This window comes from Scylla paramamosain, unplaced genomic scaffold (genome assembly GCF_035594125.1).
Source record: "Scylla paramamosain isolate STU-SP2022 unplaced genomic scaffold, ASM3559412v1 Contig6, whole genome shotgun sequence".
Classification (NCBI taxonomy): domain Eukaryota; kingdom Metazoa; phylum Arthropoda; class Malacostraca; order Decapoda; family Portunidae; genus Scylla; species Scylla paramamosain.
The window spans coordinates 2,031,892-2,048,017 of NW_026973671.1; the positions used below are offsets into that span (position 1 = coordinate 2,031,892).

At 41.9% G+C, this 16,126-nt stretch overlaps 1 long non-coding RNA gene across 1 annotated transcript; it reads right to left on the bottom strand.

Annotated features, from left to right (window-relative positions):
• Positions 1-3,314: 3,314 nt before the first annotated feature.
• LOC135096712 (uncharacterized) lies at positions 3,315-13,125 on the bottom strand. The gene is made up of 3 exons (XR_010264960.1): positions 12,822-13,125; positions 4,185-4,361; positions 3,315-3,818 (listed from the first exon to the last, which is right to left on the bottom strand). It is a non-coding gene; the product is annotated as an uncharacterized LOC135096712 (long non-coding RNA).
• Positions 13,126-16,126: the final 3,001 nt, after the last annotated feature.

Here is a 16,126-nt window from a genome sequence, read left to right on the forward strand (position 1 = left end):
CGAGCGATATGTGAGGAAACGGGAGCAGAAGCGGGAAGTACCTCTCCGTGACAGGAGGGAGTAAACACCCTCCCTCACACACTGCCTGGCGGTTACTGAATCTCGTTAATCTGTCACATTATTAAATTGAAAGCATGGAGATGCCAGATGTTCATTATTGGCCGTGACAAGTGTTTTCGTGTCCGCTGGTGGCTAAATAAACCTAAATAAACAAGAACGTAATGTTATGTTGTTAAAACTTAATGATACAGCAGGTGGGGACATTTTTTTCGCGCCGACTGTACAATCCATACGTAACCCATTCACGATATTACCCTTTTTCATGAAGTACTGCCACATTTTTTCTTCAATGGACATCATATTAAAGGTAAAGACAGAGCCACTATTGCCTTTCCAGTTCCCGTGCCATCGCAGCTCTGACCTGGACTAAGGGCTGGAGTGGTCCCAAGACGACCGACATGCACCCCCGACGCTCAGTCTGCCTCGCTCTGTTCCTCAGTCTGCCTCGGTTTCGCCTCCTCGCTCCGATATTCGGCTTTTAGTTTAATCCCTACGGAAGCTTTTACTGCCAGTCCATCCTTTAACCCTCTGCTCACCTGTGTGTGTGTGTGTGTGTGTGTGTGTGTGTGTGTGTGTGTGGCGATTCTCATCCTTTTCGAGCTTTATATACTGCTTTCCTCCTTCCCCGTGTGTGTGTGTGTGTGTGTGTTACATATAAATTGCCACATGTAGGTCTTCTGATTTCAAACAGCAACCACTTTGTTCTAATCTTCCTTACCTACTTCAAAGAAATATACTTCAATAAATATATTCCTTCCAAACACACACAAACATTAAATACTATAAAAAAAAATAATAACTTAAATCGGATGCACAGATAACCATTCTTCTATTTAGCTAACCCTATTCTCTCTATCAGTAATGCCAGTATCCTCTCCCACTCTTCTTCTCATCCAGAGTTCCCAACAGCAACATCATCAGTACATAATCCTTCTTTACATAAAAAGATGAAAAAAGTTGCCTGAGTCCTGAAACAATCCTCTTACAACTTGCACCCACCTCTCTCTCTCTCTCTCTCTCTCTCTCTCTCTCTCTCTCTCTCTCTCTCTCTCTCTCTCTCTCTCTCTCTCTCTCTCTCTCTCTCATTGTGTAAGCCTTCAGCATAAGCCTTCTAACACATTTTTCGTCCTCCATTCCTCTTAATTCCAATGTTGAATGTGGGTCAGTCTTTTGATCAAGTGATTTTTATTTCATCAAATATGAGGTAAGGTACTTTTTTGATACCACGCATGGAAACCAATTTGTTTTTCTCAACATAATTCCTAACCTTTTTACGTAGTTCTCAAATGTTAAACCTCTTTTTACGTCATTATACGTATCAAAACCTTTCTTTACATTGCAAGAATCAAATCCCTTTTATTTCACCACCAAATATGACATCAAAAAGAGATTAAACAAATTTATGTATAAGGATGATAAGTGTAAGTAAGTATGTATGTTTCGAACAGGGACTACCACGTGTAAGACTAATGACCTGTTGCAAGTTCCATTATCTTCTTGTGTTCTTATACGAGACCGATAAACGTTTCATATCATCCACCCCCAAGAATCAAATCCCGATCCATTTTACCACATTAAGACATGAAACACTATTTCACCACACTTGGAATTATTTTTCATTTTTTTTATTTCATCACTTGGAAATATTTTTTTTTATTTCACCACACTTGGAATCAGAACAACGTTTTACCTCACCACGTACATTATCAGCAACTCACCAAACAGTATATTCCGCCCTCCAACCCCGACGATTCCGCCACTCACTTAGCTGTCCAGTATCTGTCACATTCGGGAGCTCCACGCACACTTATTTCTTTATCGTAACGACTTCTGTAGTCTCGCAAGTTTAAACCTTCTTCAACTTATTCATATACTCCCTAAAGTCTTTCAGAACTTCATAACTTAATTTCCTCCTCCATTCCGCGTATTTGCATGTGTGTATACGCGTCTGGGCTCTCTCTCTCTCTCTCTCTCTCTCTCTCTCTCTCTCTCGCGAGAGAGAGAGAGAGAGAGAGAGAGAGAGAGAGAGAGAGAGAGAGAGAGAGAGAGAGAGAGAGAGAGAGACACACACACACAGTAATAACCTTACCCACTACTTGGCAGGCGGAGATTCGCCCCCAGCTGTTACCGTCTCCCGTGAACATGTGTTGCATGGCATGTGAAAGTTTTCATCCTTAATCATTGATCTGCCTACATCCCTTATTTTGGAACGCTTTGTTGTCTCAAGTTTTTAAAGGCCACACAGTTCATTAGTCTGGTTCTCAAGGATATTTTCACACGAGAATAACTATTTCTAGAATATAGGTACAAATACAATAACTAAACACATTTTCCTTGTATGTTATTTCTGTACTTTATATTTTTGGTCAGTTACAACGTTAAACATTCTACAAGTCTGCTGGAAAATATACGTGATATTAATTATTGTCTTAGGTATTTCTTACATGAAACAATGCAGTAAAACAAATACACAAAGCCTCCGAAATATTATACTAAACATTCTATCGTATTATACGGTAAACCATCAAGCCGCAGTGTCCCAGAATTAATAGGAAAATCCATGTATTATTCTTGACATGAAACAACGCAATATGAAAAAATAAATAAATAAATAACGCTTCCTAATATCATACTAAGCATTGTATCCTATTATACTGTATGTCATCAAGCACCAATGTCACATAATTAATAGGAAAATTCGGGATGGAAACAAATAAAAAAGCTTCGTAAATACTCGCATCATACTAGCATCGCATCGTATTATACTCGTACCTACGCCTTCAGCCAGAGTGTCGCAGCATTACTGGAAAACGCTGCCGAGAAAAGTTTAGCAGCAGCGCAAGTCAGCGTGGAAGGGAAGCTTTTATCTCGGCCTCTCGCAGGGACACTCCAAGGCCAGCCACTTCACTGCGGGACCTCAACATTTTCCCGGGCCTCTCTTGTAAGGTTCTGGCCCCGCACTGGATGGAGCTCCCGGCCGCCTACCCCGCCTCACAAAATATTCACTCCGCTTCTTACAGTTGAATATCTGATCAATATTTCTTATTTATTTATTTATTTATTTATTATTACTATTTATTTATTTTTTTTGTGATTCTTTATCTGTCTTTTTCAATGACTCGTCAATTTTAATCCGATTCATTGTGTTTAGCCTTTTTTTTTTTGTGGCCTTGCAAGATTTCAATGGGTGTTTACAATTGAAGCCCTTATTGATCAAAAGTTTTTTTTATTCTTTAAGTATTTGTTTAGTAATATGAAAATTTCAAGGCTCATCTTGAACTTAAATATCCGTCTTTGAAAAGTAGTATTTATTTATTTATTTTCATTCGATATCGTTTCAGCATTTCAGTTCGCTTCCTACTGTCCGTTTTCTCTCTTCGTTTTTTTCTTTTTCTTTATTTTTCCTTTTGTCCTTTTTTCCTTTTCTTTTTATCTCGCTTGCAAACCCGCCGCTCAAGAAGACGTACGAGTTTGCAGGAAATGAGGCGCAAGTTGAAGATGAAGACATCGCGGCTGCTATTCAGGAAGACAGGCACGGCAGGTCATGATGTGATGAGCGGAGGCTGAGGAAAGCACGCGAGGGGGTGAGGTGGCAATGTCAAGGTAGGAGGAGGAGGAGGAGTTCAGGAAGACAGGCACGGCAGGTCATGATGTGATGATCGGAGGCTGAGGAAAGCACGCGAGGGGGTGAGGTGGCAATGTCAAGGTAGGAGGAGGAGGAGGAGGAGGAGGAGGAGGAGGAGGTGGTGGTGGTATTCCTAGAAAGAAATCCAGAATTGACTTAAAACACAATAAGAACAAAGTAAATACACAAAAAAAAATTATTTGGAGCTTAAAAACGTGGAAGTCAATTCATACATGATATAAACCATACCTTGAAAAAAATATATGAAAGTAATTGGAGAGAGGAAGCAATCAACGCTGATTAAATAATTCACATGATTCAGGCTGGGTCTGACGTTAAAAAATAGTCAGTCATGGAAGCAATCACTTAGCTTTTGTAAAATGGTATATCTCTGAAGCATCTCGTAAATAAAGAGTAAACCACAAATTAAGGTAAAAAAATTATCCTTTTAGGGCGAAATAAGAGAGAACTAAATATCAAGTAATCATTTTGATCTCACTGTAACAGAAATCAGGGACTTGGAGGCGTCAGACGTCACCAAGTCGGTCATTAGTGGAGGTAGGCAGTCCCGTGACAGGCGGCGGACGCTGCTACTCACCGCCACGTTGAGTGAAGTCAGGGTGAGATATTGGAGGTTTTAGACGACATTTCGTTTGTGGGATAGGATTTTTTTCGGCTGGTGAAGAAAATCGTTTTATATTATACACCGACCCGCGTGAACACACACACACACACACACACACACACACACACACACACACACGGTAAAAGTTTGTTGCTGTTTGATTCACTTACATTCACTTGAAATCACCTTGTACAAGCTTCCTACACCTTTCTTCACTTACATTCACTTGGAATCACCTTGTACAAGCTTTCTACACCTTTCTTCCTCTATCATAATGTGGCTAATTTACCTCCAGTACTATACTAAGTATCAAGTACCGTACTTTAACGAAACAGCGTAATAAAGAAACTAAAAGTCTGTTGCTGCAATATGTTTACTTGGATCCGTCTTGTTAGTTAGTGACCACTACAGGCTACCAACACGTTTCTTTTCTATTATAATGTGGATAGTTTTCCTCCAAACGACCTACGTAAGAACCTAAGCGTGTTACCGTTTAATATCCACTCGAATCCACATAAATTTCTTTAGCCACTGACCGCTACCTTCACCTTCATGGCTTAAATGGCTAATCCTGTACCTTAAGCACTTAGTAAACCAAGATTTCAAGCTCCTCGTCCCCCTTCCTCGGTAAGTCCCGGAAAATATTTTGTTCCCTATTCCTTCATCTTTCCCAAGCCTTGTACTCACTAAAGACAGGGAAACAAAACATCTCACTAATTAACTTTATTTTTCAGCTTAATTCCCATTGTGTCATGTCGTACATAATGTTCAATTACGTAACAAGAAAAAATACGTAATCAAGGATTTCGAAGGTACTTACTGTTAAAATTTTCAGTTGCCTCAGAGAGAGAGAGAGAGAGAGAGAGAGAGAGAGAGAGAGAGAGAGAGAGAGAGAGAGAGAGAGAGGTACAAAAATAACGACATTAAGGGTTCAGAGAGCGGAAGACCTGGACGGAAAAAGGAATCCTCGAGGGCAAAAATTCTACGAAGAGAAAGAAAGAAATAGTGAAACTCTAACTTTGGTCACGTAGACTGAAGGAGACGGAGGGAAGGACGAGTGGGGAAATCAGATAAGTACGACCTCAAATCCTCCTTTTTTCTCCAGGGAGGCTCAGTGCCAGCAGCAGCAGCAGTAGCAGCAGCAGCGCGCAGGGTACTCTGCTGCTACACACGTAGGCGACACCACACACGAGGCAATTGCAGGAAGAGCGGGAAAGACAACACAAGAACTTCATTTCTCGACGGAATCTACCAGACGCCAGTATCCAGTGACAATGTACTGATTTCAATACTATTAAATGAAGGGAGCATGTGAATATTTTTTTTTTACCTTTCATGGTTATTTAGCGTGTCCAAAATCGCATTCAACGCACCCTACAACCCTGTGACAGATTGTACTGACCTTAAAACTGTCTAATGAATATGGTTATGTTATTTATCTAGGTCGGCATTTTTTTTTAACCATTTAGGTGATATTTGGTGCATCTTATCACAAAGCAGTGTGATAAGTTTATTTTGTTTCAACAGTCACCTCCAGACATATACTGACTAGGTATTAGGAGGTCTGGTTTTTTAATCTCTCTCTCTCTCTCTCTCTCTCTCTCTCTCTCTCTCTCTCTCTCTCTCTCTCTCTCTCTCTCTCTCTCTCTCCTGCAGGTGATGGTAAAAATTCTGTACAGTGCTTCTAGTGACGTGGATTGTTGCGTATCGCAGTGAGAGGGTTAAGTTTTTTTTTAATCCACTTTTGCTAACTGGTTTCTGTACAGATGCAAGAGTTAACCTAGTATTCGCAGTTTTTTTTTAATCTTTCTGCCGGAAAAGTCTGACACTCCCTGCCAACGACTGTATTTCCACCTGCCTATGATTTCAGACCTTTACAAAAGAAAAGTTCCAAGACTTTTCACAATGTAATTTTGGACTTGTTTTTGAACGGTTTTCTTTAGTGACGGGGACCATCAGTGACACTTTTTTGTCGCATTGTGTTGCCCCTGGCCTGACCCCTTTTACAAATAAAAAAAAATAAAAAAAATTATCGTTTTCTTTTAATGCTGGATAAATCGTGATATATGAGGGTGAAATTTTAAATGCGGCATTTTTGAATAGGGAAGAATGTCCAGAAGTTCTCCAGTTAAAGGGAGGAAAGAGTCCAGATACTGGTTTACTCCTGCATGGCAGTGGGTGAGATGCAAAACAATTAAGGGAGAAAAATCTTTAATCGAAAGGCTTTTGGAATTCACCGTGCTTGGTAAAGATTCAAAGTTTTTTTTTTTTTTACATAAATGGGAAGCTGTATCCTATACATGCTCAGCAAAGCCCCTGTATAGTCATCAACTGAAAGACGGAGAATAAAAAAAAACGGGTTGAAGGCGAGATGGTTGAATAATAATGAAGAGGGAATAGTTGTCTGAATGCTTGTGTCCAGTAGAAGGACTCGATATTCAAGTTTTCGAGATCTTGAACAATACAAGGTCTGTCGTGCGCCATTCGAGAAATGGAGGGAGCTGAAGTTGGACGCTCTTAAATGGAATAAAACAGACCTGAATGATTCTGGGTAATTAAACACAAACACCATTAACATGAACCAATGACATGAACCCACTACCTCACAAACTAGTGTTATTTTTAGTCCCCATGATACGACTGTACATTAATTGTTGATCGATGACGTCTACACACTGACCGATGAGTTTATTGAAAGAAAAGAGTGTTGCCTCTGGGAGACGTGGTGACCCAAGTGCTGCTCAGCGTTAGGGACGACACGCGGCGCGGTCATGGGACGGCCGGTGACCGAGGCCATCCTGGGAAGAGTAATGGCCAGCTTCCGCACTGCCTGTCCCGCCATTTGTCCTCCTCTGAAGGATATTTCAACCACAGAACACATGAGTACTGTCTCCGCCAACAATACATTTACTCCTCCAATACTGGGACTTCACTCCTGTATTTTATTGTTACTTCACTGCTTCTATATTTTATTGTTATTATCAATCTATGCTATAATTAATATGGGATACTTGTAACTTGCTCAAGAAGCCTAGAAAATTCATTCTTCCCTGCTTAGAGACAAAGTATTGCCTCAATGTGGCTTGAATTGTACAACAGGAAACCCGCTGCCTCAACGCAACACCGCCACCACGACAGCAATATCAACAACACCAGGCACAAAAAGAGTTCCTCCCACCAAGCCGTGCAGATCAGCGGGGTGAGGTGGTGCCTAAGCCCCCCTATTGATCTACGGCGACAGTTTCTAAAAGTTTTGTGCCCCGAGCGGCGAGCAGTGAGGGAGAGTCGGCCGCGGGGAGTCCTGGGCCTGCTTCCTTTGTGGCCTGTGAACCTCAGAGGGAAGTTACAGTAGGGGGGTCAAGTACCGCCCGCCGCCTCGCTATATTCTTTACTTGTATAAAGCTGCCGTGCTGTGGACAGACACGTCATTCTCGAGTATCTTACTTGGTTATTGACCCTTCTAGTACTTTGCTTATCTGCCCGAGTATTCAATATTTTTTTTCATTTATTTTGATTTCGTAATTAACTATTTACTCATTTGTTTACTTATCTACTTATTCATGCGTTCGTTTCATTAATTGTTTGCCTATTTAGTTACTTTTAAATGTGGAAACTGGTCAAGAACACGAGAAGATGCAGAAGACCATTTCAACTGCCATTAAAAAAAGCTCGAAAAGTTTAAGTGTTGAATGGTCGCGGTTTTATCCTCAAAATCTACCTTCTGTGGATGAAAGAGCGAGAGAGAGAGAGAGAGAGAGAGAGAGAGAGAGAGAGAGAGAGAGAGAGAGAGAGAGACAGAGAGAGAGAGAGAGAGAGGGAGAGAGCAGCAGACAAACACACCGTACACAAAAAGAAAGACAGACAGACAGTAAATACAGTCACACAGACACACACCTTCAAAGTGAAGTATCAAAGCGCTCTCTCTCTCTCTCTCTCTCTCTCTCTCTCTCTCTCTCTCTCTCTCTCTCTCTCTCTCTCTCTCTCTAAATCTACCTGTATTTTCTTTCTTTTGTAGCGCTATTACTGTTTTTTTAAGGTTCGCTTTGTATCGCCTGACCAGGAGAGAGAGAGAGAGAGAGAGAGAGAGAGAGAGAGAGAGAGAGAGAGAGAGAGAGAGAGAGAGAGAGAGAGAGAGAGAGAGAGAGAGAGAGAGAGAGAGAGAGAGAGAGAGAGAGAGAGAGAGAGAGAGAGAGAGAGAGAGAGAGAGAGAGAGAGAGCACTTTTTACTTTGCCAATAAAATTAAGTACATACGCTACACACACACACACACACACACACACACACACAGGCCATAGAGAACGCTACACACACACACACACACACACACACACACACACACAGGCCATAGAGAACAAGAACAGACGAGCGAGGGAGGCGAGCGAGGAACCATGAAACTAAAAAAGAAAAATATAACTTTCTCCGCAGCAGAGAAAACAAACACACACACACACACACACACAGAGAGAGAGAGAGAGCCATAGAAAGACATGATGCATATTTTTGAGAGAGACAGACGAGACAAAAAAAAAAGCAGATAAACACGACAGATTTTCGGAATTAGAGAGAGACAAACTCAGACATACAGAAATAGACGGACAGAATCTTCATGTTTTGCAATACTGGGGTAGTGTATTCCATCAAGCATCTCGCCAAATCACCGGGAAGAGGAGGAAATTACTCTAATAAACCTACGAGAGAAATAACTTGCGTGGGGGAGGGAGAAAAAAGTGAAAAAAATAAAGCTGGAGAGAAAGAGCAGTTTTTCAGTTCAGAGGATCGACGTGGCGCAGCGGTAGAGAGAGAGAGAGAGAGAGAGAGAGAGAGAGAGAGAGAGAGAGAGAGAGAGAGAGAGAGAGAGAGAGAGAGAGAGAGAGAGAGAGAGAGAGAGAGAGAGAGAGAGAGAGAAAGAGAAAGAGAAAGAGAAAGAGAAAGAGAGAGAGAGAGAGAGAGAGAGAGAGAGAGAGAGAGAGAGAGACAGAGAGAGAGAGAGAGAGACAGAGAGAGAGAGAGAGAGAGAGAGACAGAGACAGAGACAGAGACAGAGAGAGAGAGAGAGAGAGAGAGAGAGAGAGAGAGAGAGAGAGAGAGAGAGAGAGAGAGAGAGAAACAGTAGAGAGGAAGAATAAATATAGAAGATGGAAGAAAGGGATGGAGAGAAAAACGTGGGTGGGAAGGGTGCCTGAGAAGGAGAGAGAGAGAGAGAGAGAGAGAGAGAGAGAGAGAGAGAGAGAGAGAGAGAGAGAGAGAGAGAGAGAGAGAAAGGGAAAAGAGAGAATAAAGAGGAGAGAGAAGGAGAGATGAATAAGGGAGGCGATAGAAGGAAAGGGTGAGGAGGAAAAGTGGTTCGGGAAGGGCGCCTGAGGAAGAGGCGGGGAAATATTGCGAAGGGGAATGCGGGGAAAAAGAAAAGCATCTCAAGCAGAAAGGAAAGAGAGGGGAGGAAAAGTGGAGGAAGAACAGGGAAGCGATCTGAGGGAGAGAGGGAGAGATGGTGCGCGGTGATACAGAAGCAGGGATGGGGTGATGGGGGTGATGTGAGGCTGGGAGAGATAGGGAGAGGGAGGGGAGGGAGAGGGGAGACGAGGAAAGATGATGAGGTGTGTAGGGTACGAAGATAAGAGGGAATGTTTACATGATGGAAAGAGGTGTGTGTGTGTGTGTGTGTGTGTGTGTGTGTGTGTGTGTGTGTGTGTGTGTGTGTGTGTGTGTGTGTGTATACTCTTGTAATTTCAGATAAGCCATATATACCTGGGAACGGTCACACTTACTTCCATTCATAATCTCTGGAGTATTTCATAGCAATCAATAGCTAATGACGGAATAGTTCAAGGATTATACAACATTAATTCGTAACTTTTGACAAGGTGATGGGATCTGAGCGTCTAACTTTACATACGCGTACGCTTTCCTGTGATACAAAAAATTGAGGGTTCAGCGTTCAAAATGATAAGCATGATGACGAAATTTTCTTTTGAATGGTCAGTCTGCTGGAGACGAACCTTTCAAATACAATCCCTTCCCTTACACATTCACCAGGAAAAATACACAGTGCGAGGCTCGGTGCAGACCACCCGAACTGCGCTGCCTTTGTTCTTTTGTTTCTTTACCTCCGCGCTCCAGAACTGATGCCCACACAGCAGCACCAATACTAACTGATCTGATTACCTCCGTGACTGATCTGATCAAATTCAATGTTAACGGCACGAGGAGGGGACGCACAGCTGGGCTCGGCCACATTACAGAGCTGATAACACAAGGAAATCTTGGGACGGTTCCCAGGACGTGTGTTCGAGTGTAACCTTTGTGTCTTTTCAAGCATACGAGTCTATGTGGCTTTTCAAGCATACGAGCATTTCAAAGGTAAAAACTCCATTTCATAGCTATGAAATTATGAAAAAATATGCTATGACTCGTTGATATTACAATATCTCTATATCTTGATTTCAGCAGGCGAAAATGTAGCTACATACCCGCCATTAACAACCTTATTACCGAGTCTGTTCATTCGCTCATCACTCATTCACTTATCACTCCACATTATCTAACAGGCGTTAAATTCCAAGACCCGCCACGTGCCTCAAGATCAGCAAAACCCGGGGATGCTAACACTGCAAAACCACACACAGCGAAGCATCGTAAAGTAGTAGAGTCTCGGGGCAGATGCTGAGTACAGCGTCTATTGCAAGCATGATGAAGGCAGCGAATGAAGCGTGAAATGCGTGAAGCGAAAGCGCGGCACGCGCCAGTACGGGTACACCCAATAACGGAAGGTCTAGTCTGGCTGAGGAGGCGAGGCTGATATGGAGGAAATGCTGGCCTATGTTCAGAAACTCTCTGCTTTCCCACCATGACTATTTTCAAAGGCCACAGATGATTAACAGTATTCAAGAGTGTTTCTCCTGTTAATAATGTAGAAAATGTTACTCTGTCTCTAGAAGCATAAAAACACTCTTAAAAATCCTTTACATTCTGAAACTTTTTGTAATTACGAAAGGTGTGGTGAAGGGTGTCAGAATATGGTCCATTACCGCCTCCGTCACAACGCCCGGGTCACTGCAGCCACCCAGGAAAGTATCACTCTGATAAATCTTATACGACTTCATGCTGCTGAGGACGAATTGTTCATTGCCACCCTGTTGCTGAGGCGTCTTGCGTTAGCGAGTCTTGTTCGTGGCACTAACACTGACAAACGTCTAACACCAGCAACATACTATAAAGAATATCAACAACCAACACTGATATCGCTAAGGAAGCTCTGACACGAATAGAATTATACACCTGAGCACATCATTAGAATATACAGCGCAGTGTGGCGTCCTTGTCTAGCCCAGGTGTCATTCGTTATCCTCATTATATATCTATTTATTATTTATTCTGCTCATGGCGTGTTGAAGAGAATAAGAACGATGCGACAAAACAACAGTCCCTGTAGAATACAATACATGACACGTTCTAGAGCACATGAACACAATTGTCACTAGACCACTAGAGTTTTCATCCTTGTCCTTGAATTTATCTGGTCTTAATTTTCCTATAGATTCTGCATTAACATCTCAATAAGTAGCATTTAGAGAAATCAGTTGGCTTATCATCCCTGTTCTGGAATTTCCCCAAGTAATGTTCCCTATTCATTCTACCCGAAAAATCTGACAAGTGAAACCATCGTTGCTGGCTGGTTACAGTGGTGGTGATTGTTTTGGTTACCTTGTTAGTGGTGGTGGTGGTGGTGGTGATGGGGGTGTGTTGGTTACATTAATGGTGGTAGGGTTGGTGATGGTGGAATTGAAGGTTACAATGGTGGTGGTGGTTGTTACAGCAGTGGTAATGGTGATGGTGATTATGCTGATAACGACCACCACGGCCATTATAATGACTCACGTCGTTCACACCACAATGGCAGCCACTCACGCACTCTCTCTCTCTCTCTCTCTCTCTGACATTCACCAAGACAGACATGACCTTCGGTGACCTGCTCCAATGACCTCCCTCCTCCCTTCCCTCACCTCCTGACCTTTTCTTGACCTCTGCACCTTCCCTTGATACAATGCCCTTACTTCTTGCCTGACCTACTCTCTCTCTCTCTCTCTCTCATATCAGTACAAGAATATAGGAAGTCAAGCATGACTGTCACTGCATCACGCTGTCCCCTCAACCCTTTCCTCCCATGCCCTCCTCCCTTACAAGTGCAATGATACACGCGACTAAACTATTGAACAATGGTAACGACCAACAATCATTGCCACTAAATACAATTGCAAATAACAGCTTCAAACTATCCGTGACACCACTGCACGATATTCATATGTACAGCATCACGGAAAACACAGTAGCGGGGATACAAGCTGCCGTGGGGAGCGGCAGGCTGTGGGGGGTGGGGGGAGGGGACTAGTATCAGTGACGTCACAAAGTCTACTTACCCTCAGTTATCATGTGAACACGTGTTATGAAATAAACAAACAAAACATGGTGACTGCACACCAAAGACAACAAACATGAATCAACAACTGTACCTCGCTCCTACTGCTGTCCGGCGTCGCCACGGAGTAAATCAGACAGGGAACACCAAGCCTCCAGCACCACACTCCCTGCTGCCAGCGCTCAGTACCCACGGCAAAGCCAGCTCCATGGAAGCTAGAGAGTCTAACGCTTCCTTTGCCTGCACTACTGCAAAGTACAATTAACGACCACTACACAAACTAATGACACAGGTGTTCAATTACTGAGGTGATGACCGCGCGGCGCCTCGTCCCTCGAGTGGTGACGCCAGCGTGGGACCTCCGCCTGGCCAATCTGGGACTCGGTTCGTTCTCGAGGTTCACTGCTTCGAGTCTTTCTCATACCTTTCTTTATTTCCGGTATCTGGTATGCCGGGATATGCCACTCAATTGCTGAATATTACACGGTATACAAAGGACGTATATGAGAGCATGAAAGGTCTACGAAAGGTTTATCTCAGCTCGGTTTCAAACATCGCTGACTTGAACCCATACCTCAAACGTCATATTGACAGATTCACCACCAAATTGTACTCCTGTAGTGTTCACGAGGTAAGTATGAGATTACACCTTATACAGAGAACATTTATCAGCATTGCAGGTTCAAGAAAGGCGAATTTTAGCTTGGTTTCAAATGGCAATCCATCCTGACCCGAGTCCTCAACTTTAGCATTACGTTGCCAGATTCACCACCAAACTGTATAAATGTACTATGTATGCAGTAAGGATAGGATTACACGTGTTTTCAATGGAGATATGATAGCATTACACGAATGTGAAAGATGTATATCAGCTTGGTTTCAAATACCTACTTACGCTTACTCCAATACGTATGTGTGTTGTGTATGTGTGTTGAAGTGCCACGTGCCTGATCCACAACCAAAGTGTATTGTTGTAGTGTGTATGAAGCAAGGATGAGATTATACCTCATACAAAGAACATTCAACCGCATTGCAGGGTTAAGATTACACACTATTCAAAGGACATGATACATTATTGGACTACGGAAAGTAAATCTTACCAAACGGGATCCACCCTGACTCGAATCCCTAAGTTGAAGCGTCGCGTTGCCAGATTCACCAGTAGATATCAATTCAACGCAAATGGTGACCTCCCAACACTATAAAAGAGAACAGAGAATACATACTCTTATCTACTTCTAAGTCATCACGTATCACGAGTGTCCAAACAATGAATAGCGTACGAATTATTTGTTAGATGTTCATTTTCTTGAGGCAGCGGCGACTCGGCACATCTAATCATCCTACTGAAACACTTCTGCGCCGCACCACCTCCACCAATCAAAAGGCTCTACGTAGTTAAAGTTACACTCATTTTTGAGGGTGTTTTTATGGTGCTAGTGACACACTAACAAGATTTCCACATTATTAACAAGAAAACTTTTGAGAGAGAGAGAGAGAGAGAGAGAGAGAGAGAGAGAGAGAGAGAGAGAGAGAGAGAGATTTAACTTATTACGCTTGGCTTAGGTTAATATACAATGCTAAATAAGGTGATGAAAGAGAGAGAGAGAGAGAGAGAGAGAGAGAGAGAGAGAGAGAGAGAGAGAGAGAGAGAGAGAGAGAGAGAATGATTATGAAAAAAATACAATTCTAATTTTTGTGTGTTACTTTGAAATATCACCAGCATTTCTCCAACTAACACATTTTTATTATTTATAATTTAATTAATATTTTTTTTATTTCGTTATCCACACTTAATTAGCCTGGAGTTTATATTTAGCGGTAATTAATTATCAGTATTTTTGTTCATATATTTATTTATTTCATAGTATTTTTTGTGTTTGTATGTATGTGCGTGTGCATTTTTTACTTGGTACTCCATTCATTATTTGCATTTTTATTCATACAGTTGCATATATCATTGAATTTTGTTTCGCGCGCGCGCGCATGTGTGTCTGTGCGTGCGTGTGTGTGTGTGTGTGTGTGTGTGTGTGTGGTTTGTATGAAAACATATGTGCTATACACTTTAATTATTGCCATCCTAACAGTGCCCCATCATTATTGTTTATAGATTAGGTAGAGAGTGTCCAGCAACTAACCACAAGATGTACACAGACAAACACAATCCATCTCGTGAACAAGGAACTGTTATGAAATCCGCGAACACCTAGTAACTCACTACATCATGTTAAACTATCAATAAAACTATAAACATCTATGAAGACCGTAGTTTCCTAAAGAGCTTGTTTAACTATCACTAAATTCATGCAAACATCCTTGAGAACTCCAATATTTTCACAAAGCCCTACAAAACTATTACTAAAATCATGAAAACACCCTTGAAACCCCCAATAACTTCAGCTAGACCTTGTTAATGGTAAAGTTAATACGCCTACATTATTACTAAAGATTTGGGATGCTGTGTCTGTCGTTTTTTCATAAATAAAATCTTAACAAAGCGTCGGACAAGGATGCTATTTTGACAGTGGATGTTTGAGACCTTGACCTAATTGGCAAAAATATTCATTGGTGTCATATGGGGATAATAAAGGCAATTATAAGAGTAAATTTAGGGTAAACTTAGCTAAAACTTACAGGCACTGGTAGCGAGACTAGTAAGTGTCGTCAAGATAGATGACCTCTTCACTGTGGACAGCGCAGTGAAGGGGATTTCTTAACACCAATAAAGTGAGTCATGTTCCCTTGTTTTGTATTGATAATGTTCTGACAAAGCTCATAGTCGCCATTATTGAAGATGGGCCTTCATGAAACACTACTGATATGCTGCAAGACTTAATAGCAATAGTGTAGGACAAGGACGACAGCCTTCCAGAGTGTTCCCCCCGCTTTACTTTCCATTACTACAGGAAGGAGGTGATTGCAACACAAGCACGACAGGAATGACAGCTTCATGCAATAAATTGTCAACATACTGGATACGCATTTTCATATATTCAGCTGCTTTACATATGTTATTGTCAAAATTATCTGGGGTTTTCTAATTAATATTTCTTTCACGTATTCCATTTTGAAAGTGTGTGTTTGTGTGTGTGTGTGTGTGTGTGTGTGAGTCTAGCACCGACACCAACTCAGTGCACCTAAACACACTGAGCTGTAATGTGCTGTGATTACTGGTGTTGGTGTCACATGCTGTAATATAATTAATATTAACAAGTACCTCGTGTCATAGTGATGGCGCTAACAATACTAAATGAAACACTTCATTATTCATGTTGTTATTATTTCTTACCTATTTGCTTATTTATATTCGAAATAAGCTCACACCCAAAGTCAGTGATAACACACGTCATCTTCCCACATCTCAGTATATTTGGTAACTTGAAACACAACTTGATCATC